General features: G+C 55.8%; 1 long non-coding RNA gene across 1 annotated transcript; it reads right to left on the bottom strand.

Moving 5' to 3' along the window:
- Positions 1 to 2600: 2600 nt before the first annotated feature.
- Positions 2601 to 9461, bottom strand: LOC127488221 (uncharacterized). Its single transcript, XR_007915779.3, has 2 exons — positions 7970 to 9461; positions 2601 to 2938 (listed from the first exon to the last, which is right to left on the bottom strand). It is a non-coding gene; the product is annotated as an uncharacterized LOC127488221 (long non-coding RNA).
- Positions 9462 to 9816: the final 355 nt, after the last annotated feature.

Here is a 9816-nt window from a genome sequence, read left to right as displayed (position 1 = left end):
ACATTAGCAGAGAGCATCCTATGCGGAGCAGTTGGGACTTGATCTGGTGCCCACATGGGATGCCAGCATAGCAGGCAGCAGCTTTACCAGCTACGCCACAGTGCCGGTCCCACTATGACTTATTTTCATCTCTCTGCACACAGCACCCAGGTACCTAATAATGGGTAACCCTTTCCTATTCCTTTCTCCTTTAGTCCAGCAGTCTTTTGAGATTCAGCTTGCTAATTTACCTGTTTCCTCAGTCATTATGTACTTATTGAACATCTCAAATTTGCTAGGCCCTTTGCCAAATGCTCAAGCTTCAAGACAAAGTCTCTGCCCTTTAAGGAGCTTCCAGTCTGGTGAGAAGAGGGGCAGTCAATAGTATACCCATTTATGAGATGGGAACACTGAGACCAGAGGCTGGAAATGACCACTGAAGGCCCCAAGTGGATGGCAGGACCCGAGTTCACTAATGTGCAACTCCTGGTGGTGAGACAGGAGGAGGGTCCCTCCATGGGAGAGGGCAGTACCCTACGTGCGGTGGAGATGGATTCCTGGGACCCTGACTCCACTCTCCTCTCTCTCCAGGTTCTCAGCTGGACTGGGTTGGTGGCCTGAATGTACTAGCTTTGCTGCGTCTACCCAAGAGGTAAGGCCATGTGCTGAGTGCTTTGCTTGTTGCTTATTAAAGCCTCTGCTTCCCCATCCTTGTCCCCAGCCTCCCCCTGGGGGTTGCTGCCCTTCCCTGTTCTGTGTCTGTCCCCGGCGAGGTCCAGTCTAACCGGTGCGTCTTGTGGTTCTGGGTGTTGATGACTGTATGTGTATCTGCTGATGAGGATTAGGGCTCAGTAGGAGTAGGGGCAGCTCAGTGGCTCAGATCACGGCTTTAGGGCCCACCATGTTTGAGTACCTTTTTTGTGAGGGATTTAGGAAAGTTGTAGTTTCCACTTCCTCATCTATAAAGGGAATAATAATGGAATCCACCTGAGGCATTGTCCTGAGGCCAAAAGGAGGTAGAGGAAGAATGATCAGGTGGCTCAGTTTCCCCACCTGTCAAAGGAGGGTAATTAACAGCACCTACCACACAGAGGTGTTGTGAAGATGAAAGTTGTTCTTTGAAAGCGTGTAGCCTCGGAAAGCAGGAGCTCAAAATACAGCTGCAAGATCTCCCCTGAACAGATGAGGATTTCTGGAGCCCCTCTGTGGAGCCCCTGAGACTCCCAGACAGAAGCCCGAGTTCTGGAGTCACTCAGCTCTGGGGGAAGCAAAGGCTCTGGGGTTTGCCCTGTGTTCGCACCACTTGGCTTGGTGAGGCCCTGGCAATGAGCATCTGGAGAAGGGCGGGGCGGGGACATCTTGGGTAGGGCTGCTCCCCCCCCACTGTGCTGCCACCCCTATTCCAATCCCAGGGAGGCCACATTTTGCCTTCACAGGCCTCCTACCAGGGAGTTCTTCTCTGTACCAGAAATCACAGCCTTAGGAAGCAGGCGAGAGCTGTGTCCCAGGGTTTGCCACCTGGTGTGACAGGGACTGACCATGGCAGACAGGGAAATCTGTGGGGTAGGTGCTGCTTTTTAGCCCCTTGGACTGTCTCCATGCAAGATGCAGCCCTGGCTTGCCAGATTTTCTGACTGTTCAGGAGAAGCCAGAAATTCATATTTTTATGTGAAATCTAATTTTTAAATGTTGGCAACAATGCAAATTTTCAAAAACCTCCTTGTGGTTAACACCACACATTTCAGGACTTTGGCTCATAGATGCTACTTTTACAAAGATAGGTTAATGAGATCGTGCTACAATTTCATATAGTCACAGCCCACCTGAATTCATTCAAGGACCTCTGTGTTAGCTGGCGAGGAACATGGGCGTCATAGTTACACATGTGTCCTTTTCCTGGTGTGCCTTCTCCAGGGAACCAGAGTTGCAGCTCTCCCTGGATCCCCGTGTGCTGTGATGCCCTTCAGGTTGAAAAGAGGGTCAAGGCACTTCCAGGATGCAGAATTAGTTTGGGGGCAGGAGGCAGGCTTTGAGGGATGTGTGACAGCCGGGCTACAGGAACACAGATGGAGGGGGCAGACAGGTCTGTGATTTTGGTTTTTTGTCTCTGAATAGTTGTTCATTAAATCTCAAGCTTCATAGACATACGTGTGACAGGTTTGGTAGCAAATGACAGACAGCAGTTACATCCCAATGGGGAGGGTGACATTTGTTAGGGGCCACTCATGGCTTGTTCTGGGCACTGTGATTTTAGTTCTGACTGCAACCCTGTGAAGTATGAGTACCTGTTACAAAGGAAAGAGACTGAGGCATGCAGAGCCCAGGCGATCTGTCTACGGTCGCCCAGGAGGTCAGTGGTAGGGTTAGAATGTGTACTCAGGTCTGCCTGAGCTTAAGCTCCCATTCTTCCATCCCATTAAAATATACCATAGTTTTAGAAATCTCCACAGGGTGGCAAATCTTTGTGCTTCAGGAGTAAATTTGATTTGGGAAAATACCTGATGTCTGATTTAGTGCCAGCTCTGATAAACTAAGCAATGAAGAGATTGGATTATATTGGGGCTACTTGTTTGTTTTTAAAAAAGGCTTATTTGAGAAACAGAAACAGACAGACAAAGAGAGAGTTTCCATTCTTTGGTTCATTCTCCAAATGTCCATAATAACTGGGACTGGAACTGTAGCCGGAGCCAGGAGCCAGGAGCAAGGAGCCAGGAGCCAGGAGCCAGGAATTCAATTCAGGGTTCCCAACATGGTTGGCAGGAACTCAGTCACTTGTTACATCACTGCTTCCCAGGATCTGCGTTAGCAGGAAGCTGGAGTCAGGAGCCAGAGCTGGAAGTGGAGCCCAGGCGCCCTGACGTGGGATGTGCAGGACCAGGCCAAAGTCAGGAGCCAGGAATTTTATCCAAGTTTCCCATGTGGGTGGCAGAGGCTGCCTCTCGGGCACATTAGCAGGGAGCTAGAATCAGAAACAGAGGCGGGACTCAATGCTACTGGTGTCCCAAGTGGTGCCACAATACTCACCTCTTCACCAACATCTTAACAGTGTCTTAACTGCGAGACTAAACACCTACTCCCATACCTGTTGATTTTTCAATGGAAACCGCAGTTATACAGTGGAGAGATGACTTGCTGATGGAGTTTGTAAACTTGCCTTGAAGACTGTTGCCAAAATATCTGAAGGGCGTAAGGAAAAGTTTAACCTGCCAGAGAGAGATGCCTTTGAAGGAGGCCTGCGTAATTTTGTTACAAAACCACAACTACAACAAAGATTCTAATAGCCACTTGGAAGATGCGTGATTCCTCACACTGTCTGGAGGCCCCCTCCATGCTCCAGGATGGGCGGGACCCTCTGCCAGCGCCAGAGTGCTGGGCTGCCTCTGACGCTCACGCAGCATTGGGGTTCCCCTTCCTCACCCCTTTGTGGTTCTTCCTGGGGGTCACGGCCTACCTTCTTCTAAGGCTCCTCGGCTTTGAACAGCCTTCTTTGTCCCCCAGGCTGGGTTACACCCTCGTCCTTCCTGATCACTAGCACTGCATCTGGTTCTGTGCTTAGCGCCTCTGTCTGTCAAATTTCTTGGCAAGGAGAACTTCTCTATTTGTCTAACATGCTGATGCTCAGTCCATGGCACAGTATAAATGTTCAGCAAGTATTTTTTGAATGAATAAGTAAGTGAGCAAACAGACTCGTAAACCACATCCATCCATTTATTCCTGCAGCTAATCTTTGCTGGGATTTGTTGTGTGCTGGGTCTTGTGCCATCGTCTAAAGATGCTGAGACGAGGTGAACCCATGTGGTCTCCAAAGTGCCCAGGCTGGTGGGGAGTCAGAAGTGAACACTACCAGCCTGAGCCAGGGCCCTGCAAGGGGCTGAGGTAGGGAAAGAGGGGTAGCTTAGCTATTCTTGGGGTGAGCCCTCAAGAACTCTGTGGGTGGAGGAGGGAGTTGGAGGAGGTCCTGAAGGTTTTGGAGAAGCCAAGGAGTAGGTTATGGTTAAAGTGGGTAGCAAGGATGGCTGGGCAGCTGGCTGTGACTCCCCGTTGGACACACATGGATAGTGGTCTGTCCTCAGAGTCTGCAGTGCCCTGGGCATGCTGTGCCCACCGAGTGGCAGGACAGCAGCAGGGCTGTGTTGCCACCTTATTTCTCCCTCCCTTCTATCCTTTCATCCTTCCACAAAAAGATAAGATGGCCTTTGGTGTGGAGTAGATCTGGGGTCACTGAGATGACTCAGAGAGAAGCAGACAGACAGACGCACCAGGGTGCACCCCAGGGCACCCGCACACTCGCATCCTAAAGGCCTCAGAGGCAGGAGCTCAGCTGTGGTGCTAAAGGCTCTCGCCTTTGGTCTTCGAGGTGATGAGTTACCCCAGGGCAGCAGAGGGAGGGACAGTGAGCCCAGCTTGGGGTGCCTCCCGCAGGCAGGGGTGTAGTGTAGTAGTGTGCTCTCTGGAGCTGAGGTTAGGCTCCCAGGGCAGGGCATGTTCTACAGACAAGACCCGGAAGTGTCGGTGGGGTAAGGGGTTTGTGCAGATCCCCAGGTCCAGTCAGCCTCTTCTGAGGCGCACCTTGGGGGCTGTGGCTACAGGGCGAGGGTGTGTGGTGTTACAGGTGTTGCTGAGGGGGGTGGGCCGGCCTGGGACAGAGCTTCAGTTGAGGGCAGCTCTTCTGCATGTGGGTGGGCTGCAGCGATGGGGTGGGACCTGCTGGGCTAGTCTGCAGTTGGCAGCTGTGTGAGTCAGCTGTGGACGGGGCCTGCAGCTGTGGCGTTCCTCACTGGATGTGGAGTCCAGGTGCAGAGGGCTGTTTCCTGTTGTGGGGCTCTGGAGGAGGCAAGAGATTGCTTAATCCCTTAGGCCCTTTGCTCTGCCACTAGGTAGGTGACATAGCTGTGGCCTGGGAGTGTCTGTCAGGGCGCACAGATGTGAAAGAGGTAAAAATGGCTCCCGTTGCCGAGCAGATTCAGGACTGATGGCTCCCTGGATCCCTGACAGTCCCGTGGCAAATGGGGCCGAGAGCCCCTGTTCTGGCAGGCACGGAGCCCAGGGGCCCTGATTCAATAGAGGGAGCTGTTCCTCAGGGCTCTTCGGAGCACCGCCGAGGATTGCGAGGCGGAGGGCAGCCCTCAGAGTCTGGCCCTGGATGTCTTCAGCAGTGTGTTGGAAACTGTGAGCACCCCACCCCTTGGGCCCCGTGGCTCACGCTGCCTTGTGGGCCTGGGCCCCTGGCTTTCCTTCTTTTCCTCTTCCTCTCCCTGTGGCTCCACTGCTGTCTTCTTTCTTCCTTTTCTGGGTCTCCAGCTGTGTTCCTGGGCTCTCATTCCTCCCCAGGGGCCTCCTTTTCCTCTGGTCCTGGGATTCTGTTTCCAGGTCTTCCACATGAGTGGCCTATGGGTCGTGTCTCAGCTTCTGTCTCTGAAGGGAGCCCCACGGAGATTTAGAGTCTGGTGGTGAGTAGGGAGAGAGGAAAGGACAGGGAGAAGGGGAAAGCCCCTGCAGTGCTCCGGGAAGCTTCCAGGGCTTCTGCTGGCACTCCTCGTGGGGCATGTGGTAGACCAGAGGGCGAGAGGGGCTGTCTGAGGGAGGGGGGTCCAGAAATAGGCCAGAGGGGGACGGAGTGAGAGAGACTCAGGCAGACTCGGAGCGTGCCTGTCACAGCGACAGAGAAGTGCAGAGAGGAACGGAGCAGCAAAGAGTAGACAAAGAGCCAGAGATCAGGAAACAAGTCAGAGACGGGAAGCAGAGCGAGGCGCTCGGACAGACAGAAACAGAAAGAGCGTGCAAGCGCATGAGAGCACCACGCGGGTGAGGGATGGAGGCCTTGGGCGTGAGCGGAAAGGGCAGCCAGGGAAGGCGGGCACGACTGTGGGGAGGGAAATACACGCCTCCAGCCTGCTCTGCTGTGCCTGGCATAGTGCAAGGAGCTCAGCCAAGCCTCCAGTGTGTGGAGGATGAGGGCGGCAGGGTTTGTGGTAGGAAGGGGTGTCCTGCTCCCAGCCACCCTTGTGGTCATGAGCCTAGTCCATGCTGCAGCCAGAGGTCAGGCCTGTCTATTCTTACTGTCCTCTCCCTGCCCTGGCTCTCAGAGGCTTTAGCGCTGTGGGAGGGGCTTGGCCATCCCGGGCTTCCTGGCCTGGGGGTGGGGAGAAAGCTGAGAGAGGGGTTGGGGGGAGAGATCCCTTTGGACTTGGTCTTCCATCCGCACCTCTCTGGTTCCCATTCTGTGTTCCTCAGCCTTGTCTCATTCTCTCTCGCTGTTCTCCTCTGAATGTTGTTTTCTCTCTCTTTCGATCTGCCCCTCACCTCCTCTCTACCTGTTTCCCGGTTCTCCCCATCTCTTTATCTGCATCTTCTCTCTGTTCTCTTTCTGTTGAGTTTCCTCTCGCTGTCTCTCTGCTTTCTGTTTCTGTCTCTCTCCCCTGTCATGCTCTCTCCATTTGCCTTTCCTCTGCTCTTTTTCTCTGCCTTTGCCTCCTGTTTCTGTATCTGTGTCCCTTCTGGTCTCTTTCATCTTCTGTCTCTGCCTCTCTCTGTGTGTCCCTCTGTCTCTCCTCTCTGCCGCTGCGGTCTCACTCTGGCTCCTGTCTCTGGGTCTCTGGCCGATCTCCCCTGCCTCTGTGTGTGTGTCTCTCTTGCTCCCCCTCCCTTCCCCCTTTTTTTCTGTTTCTAACACCCACACTCACATCCTACCTCAGGAGTAATTGCTTTTGTCTGGGTTGGACTGGACTTGTGGTGGGGGGAGGGCGGGGGGAGCGGGTGGCGCTGGGGGGGTTGGGAGGGACGGAGGTCGCTTGGTGGAGTTAAGGTGGCGTCCACCAAAGCAGGGGGTGTTGAAGAGCAGAGGTACGGCCCGCCCAAGGTGGGGTAGGGAGGGGGTGCAGGTCCATCTTGGCAGGGGTCTGGGGTCTCTAGCAGGGAAGGGAAGAAGGCAGACAGTTCCTCACATTCGTATTTGGAGACTTTGTAGTAATAAAACCAGCTAACCAGCATCTGCTGCCTCGCCCCCTCCCCCACTCACTCAGGGTTACCGCCCTCCCCCCCCATCAAGTGCACCAAGTCCCCATGACACACACAGGGACACACCCAGAGCCTCTAGCCCAGTCGTGGAAGCACACTCGGCCTCAGCACATGGGGACACAGAGTCACGTAGACACACGAGAAATCCCCCGGAATCTGACACAAAGACAGGGAGTCTCTGATGCACACAGAGACATCCGCATGGAGTCCCTGAGACACACAGGGACACCAGGGACTCACACAGACACCTGCGCTCAGACACACTCGCCAGCACATACGGATAACCTAGAGCCCACAGGAGCACAGCCACCCCATCAGCTGGGGACACATCTGTAAGTCCCCGAGAGACACCCAGGTCAGGGAGGCACTCGTGGAAGAATACACACAGCCACCGAGTGCCCCTGGGACACACCCACAGACATGACTCAGGAGTCAGGACACTCGGGTCACACAGTCCCCAAGTCCCCAGCAGAGCTCAAGGACACATGAAAGCCCACATACATGGCAACGCAGACACCGCAGCCCTCCATGGGAATCTCCTGTCCGATGCCTCACAACCCCCACCCTCACTGCACATGGTGGGCCAGGCCTTGGGGTGAGGCCAAGTTAGCTTCCACCCACAGAGACCGAAAGGATGAGGCAGGATGAGGTCCTGTGTGTGAGCAGCGGGAGTGCCCGGGGGTGCCCTGCTCTTCTTTGCAGCCATTCACTGTAGCTTACCTCATCACCCCCAAGTCCTACCCTGCCCCACAGGCTCAGGGCAGTGTCTGCCCAGCCCCAAGGGTCCCTGCCCACCCCCCAGAGCTTTGTCCCTCACATACTTTCAAAGGGCCCCATCTCCCTGAGCTGCTCCCAACTGAGGGGAGGCCTGCTTTCTCCCAGGGGGGCCGTTCTTCCATTTATCACAGCCCCCTTACCTGTAAGTCCCCATCCCCATCTGCTTCCCTGCCCACTCCCACACTCTCATACTCACCCCCTCTCCTGGCTGTCCAAGCTGTCAGCCCCCCTAAGCTCTCCCACTGTAGGGAGCTGGGGGGACCCTGGCCCCTCAGAGGCTGGGGTGAGGGGTACATTTGGGGGTTGGGAGGCCTGGATGCGGCTCGGGGAAAGGGAAGCAAGGCAAGCAAGGGAGAGAGAGAGAGAGACAGAGGCAGGCAGGCAGCCAGCCGGCTTTATATCCCTGCCGTATTGATCTACCATGTCACAGCCCGGTCGATAGCCAGCCGAGAAAGAGAGGGAGAAAAGGGAGGGGAGGTTTGGGGGAGGGCAGCCGGGACCCCTATAGTCCTGGACCCATCTGGGGTTTCCTTGGCAGGCTGGGGGGGGCATGTCTGAGCTTAGTCCACCCCTGCCCCGAAGAGGCCTGCCTTGTTCTCCCCCCTTCCCTCTGGCTGCGGCCCTCTTCCTGGAGCCACTGCAGCCTTGGTGGAGGAATTTAAGCACAGAATCTTCATCCCTTTCTTTCTGTCTCTCTGACCTCTCCTTACCCTTTGTGGGTGTGCCGGCTTCCTTGACTTGGCTCCCTTTGGCCTCCCTGGCAGGCTGGGAAGGTGGGAGGCCCCAAGGCCCCAGGTGGGTATGGATTCTTCCACACTGTGTGACCGTAAGCAAGTGTGGAAACCTCTCTGAAGGCCCCTGTTCACTGTCACCAGCTTTGCACCTAGGAACACCTATCCATGATGGTTTCCTGCCCTTGCTGATGTTCACTCTCCCACAGCTGTGCCAGGCCACTGCTACAGACAGATCACATTTAATTTATTTCTTCTGGTCCCTCACCCTGTGCGCTGGCTTGGTCTTTCCTGGTCTGTAGAACCTTCTTCCATCTGCCCTAGTGTTTTAGCTGCCCCTGACCTGGGTGGGGAAGGGCAGGGAAGGAAGATATCCCTCCTCGCTAGGACAAGACCTGAGAAGGGAAGGGCTGTAGGGCAGTGCGGGAGCCCTGGGGCTGGGCTTCCGTCCTCCATCCTAACCCTGGCCCTGCTTCCCCTCTCTAGGCCTCAGTTTCTCTCTACCCCCCTCCAACTCTGCTCCAGCTTGAAGGTTCAGTATGGCTCTAAGATCTGCAGGGATTGGTGTAGATGGGAGGCAGGGCCATCAGGAGGGTGAGCCCAGGGCCAGAGGGGGTGCCTGCTGCTCCTCCCTCAACCACAACTGTGGGTCTCAGGTGCAACCCCCCCAGCCCCCAACTCCCTGGGGCTCTGGTTCTTTGTCTGTCCAGATCCTCCTCCCCTTCCAGCTCAGCCTCAGAGAGGTTGAGGAATCACCTTAGCCTTGACCCGAGGGGGAGGGCAGAGGAGGGGCAGTTGAGTCAGCCCCCCCACCCTCATCCCTACCCATGACCGTCCAGACAACCCTCTCCACCCTGCTTCCCTGAGTACCAGGCTGCCCCCGCTCCTTAGCATCCTGGCTCCCTTTGTTAGGAAGGGGGAGGGGAAAGAGAGGAGCTGAGGGGACGTGGCCTGACCCCCGACCTCTCCCCCTCCCTCCTCCCATCTGGGTCCCCAGGGGCTCAGAGCCCCTTGACGGACAGTTCTGACCATCAGCTAAATGGCTCGGGGAGTGAGCAGGGGGCCAGGTAGGGGGGGGAAGGGTGGAAGTCCTGACCAAGGCCTGAGCCCACTGGTGGAGGGGTGCCCCTGGGACAGGAGGAGGCCCTTAGGAGGGGGTGGCAGGAAGAGATAGGGATCCATGGCAGGGGACAGACTTGGGGGGAGCCTGGCTGAAGTGGGGGATATAGAGGGAAAGTAAGGCTCATTCCAGAGCCAACAGCCCTGGAAGCCCTGTGGGTAGGGGCTCAGCCTGGGCAGGTGCCCCCACCCA

This window comes from Oryctolagus cuniculus, chromosome 18, assembly GCF_051225735.1.
Source record: "Oryctolagus cuniculus isolate XC-2025 breed Fujian yellow rabbit chromosome 18, ASM5122573v1, whole genome shotgun sequence".
In the NCBI taxonomy this organism is placed as follows: domain Eukaryota; kingdom Metazoa; phylum Chordata; class Mammalia; order Lagomorpha; family Leporidae; genus Oryctolagus; species Oryctolagus cuniculus.
The sequence above is the reverse complement of the archived record's forward strand: the minus strand, read 5'-3'. Positions and strand labels throughout refer to the sequence as shown.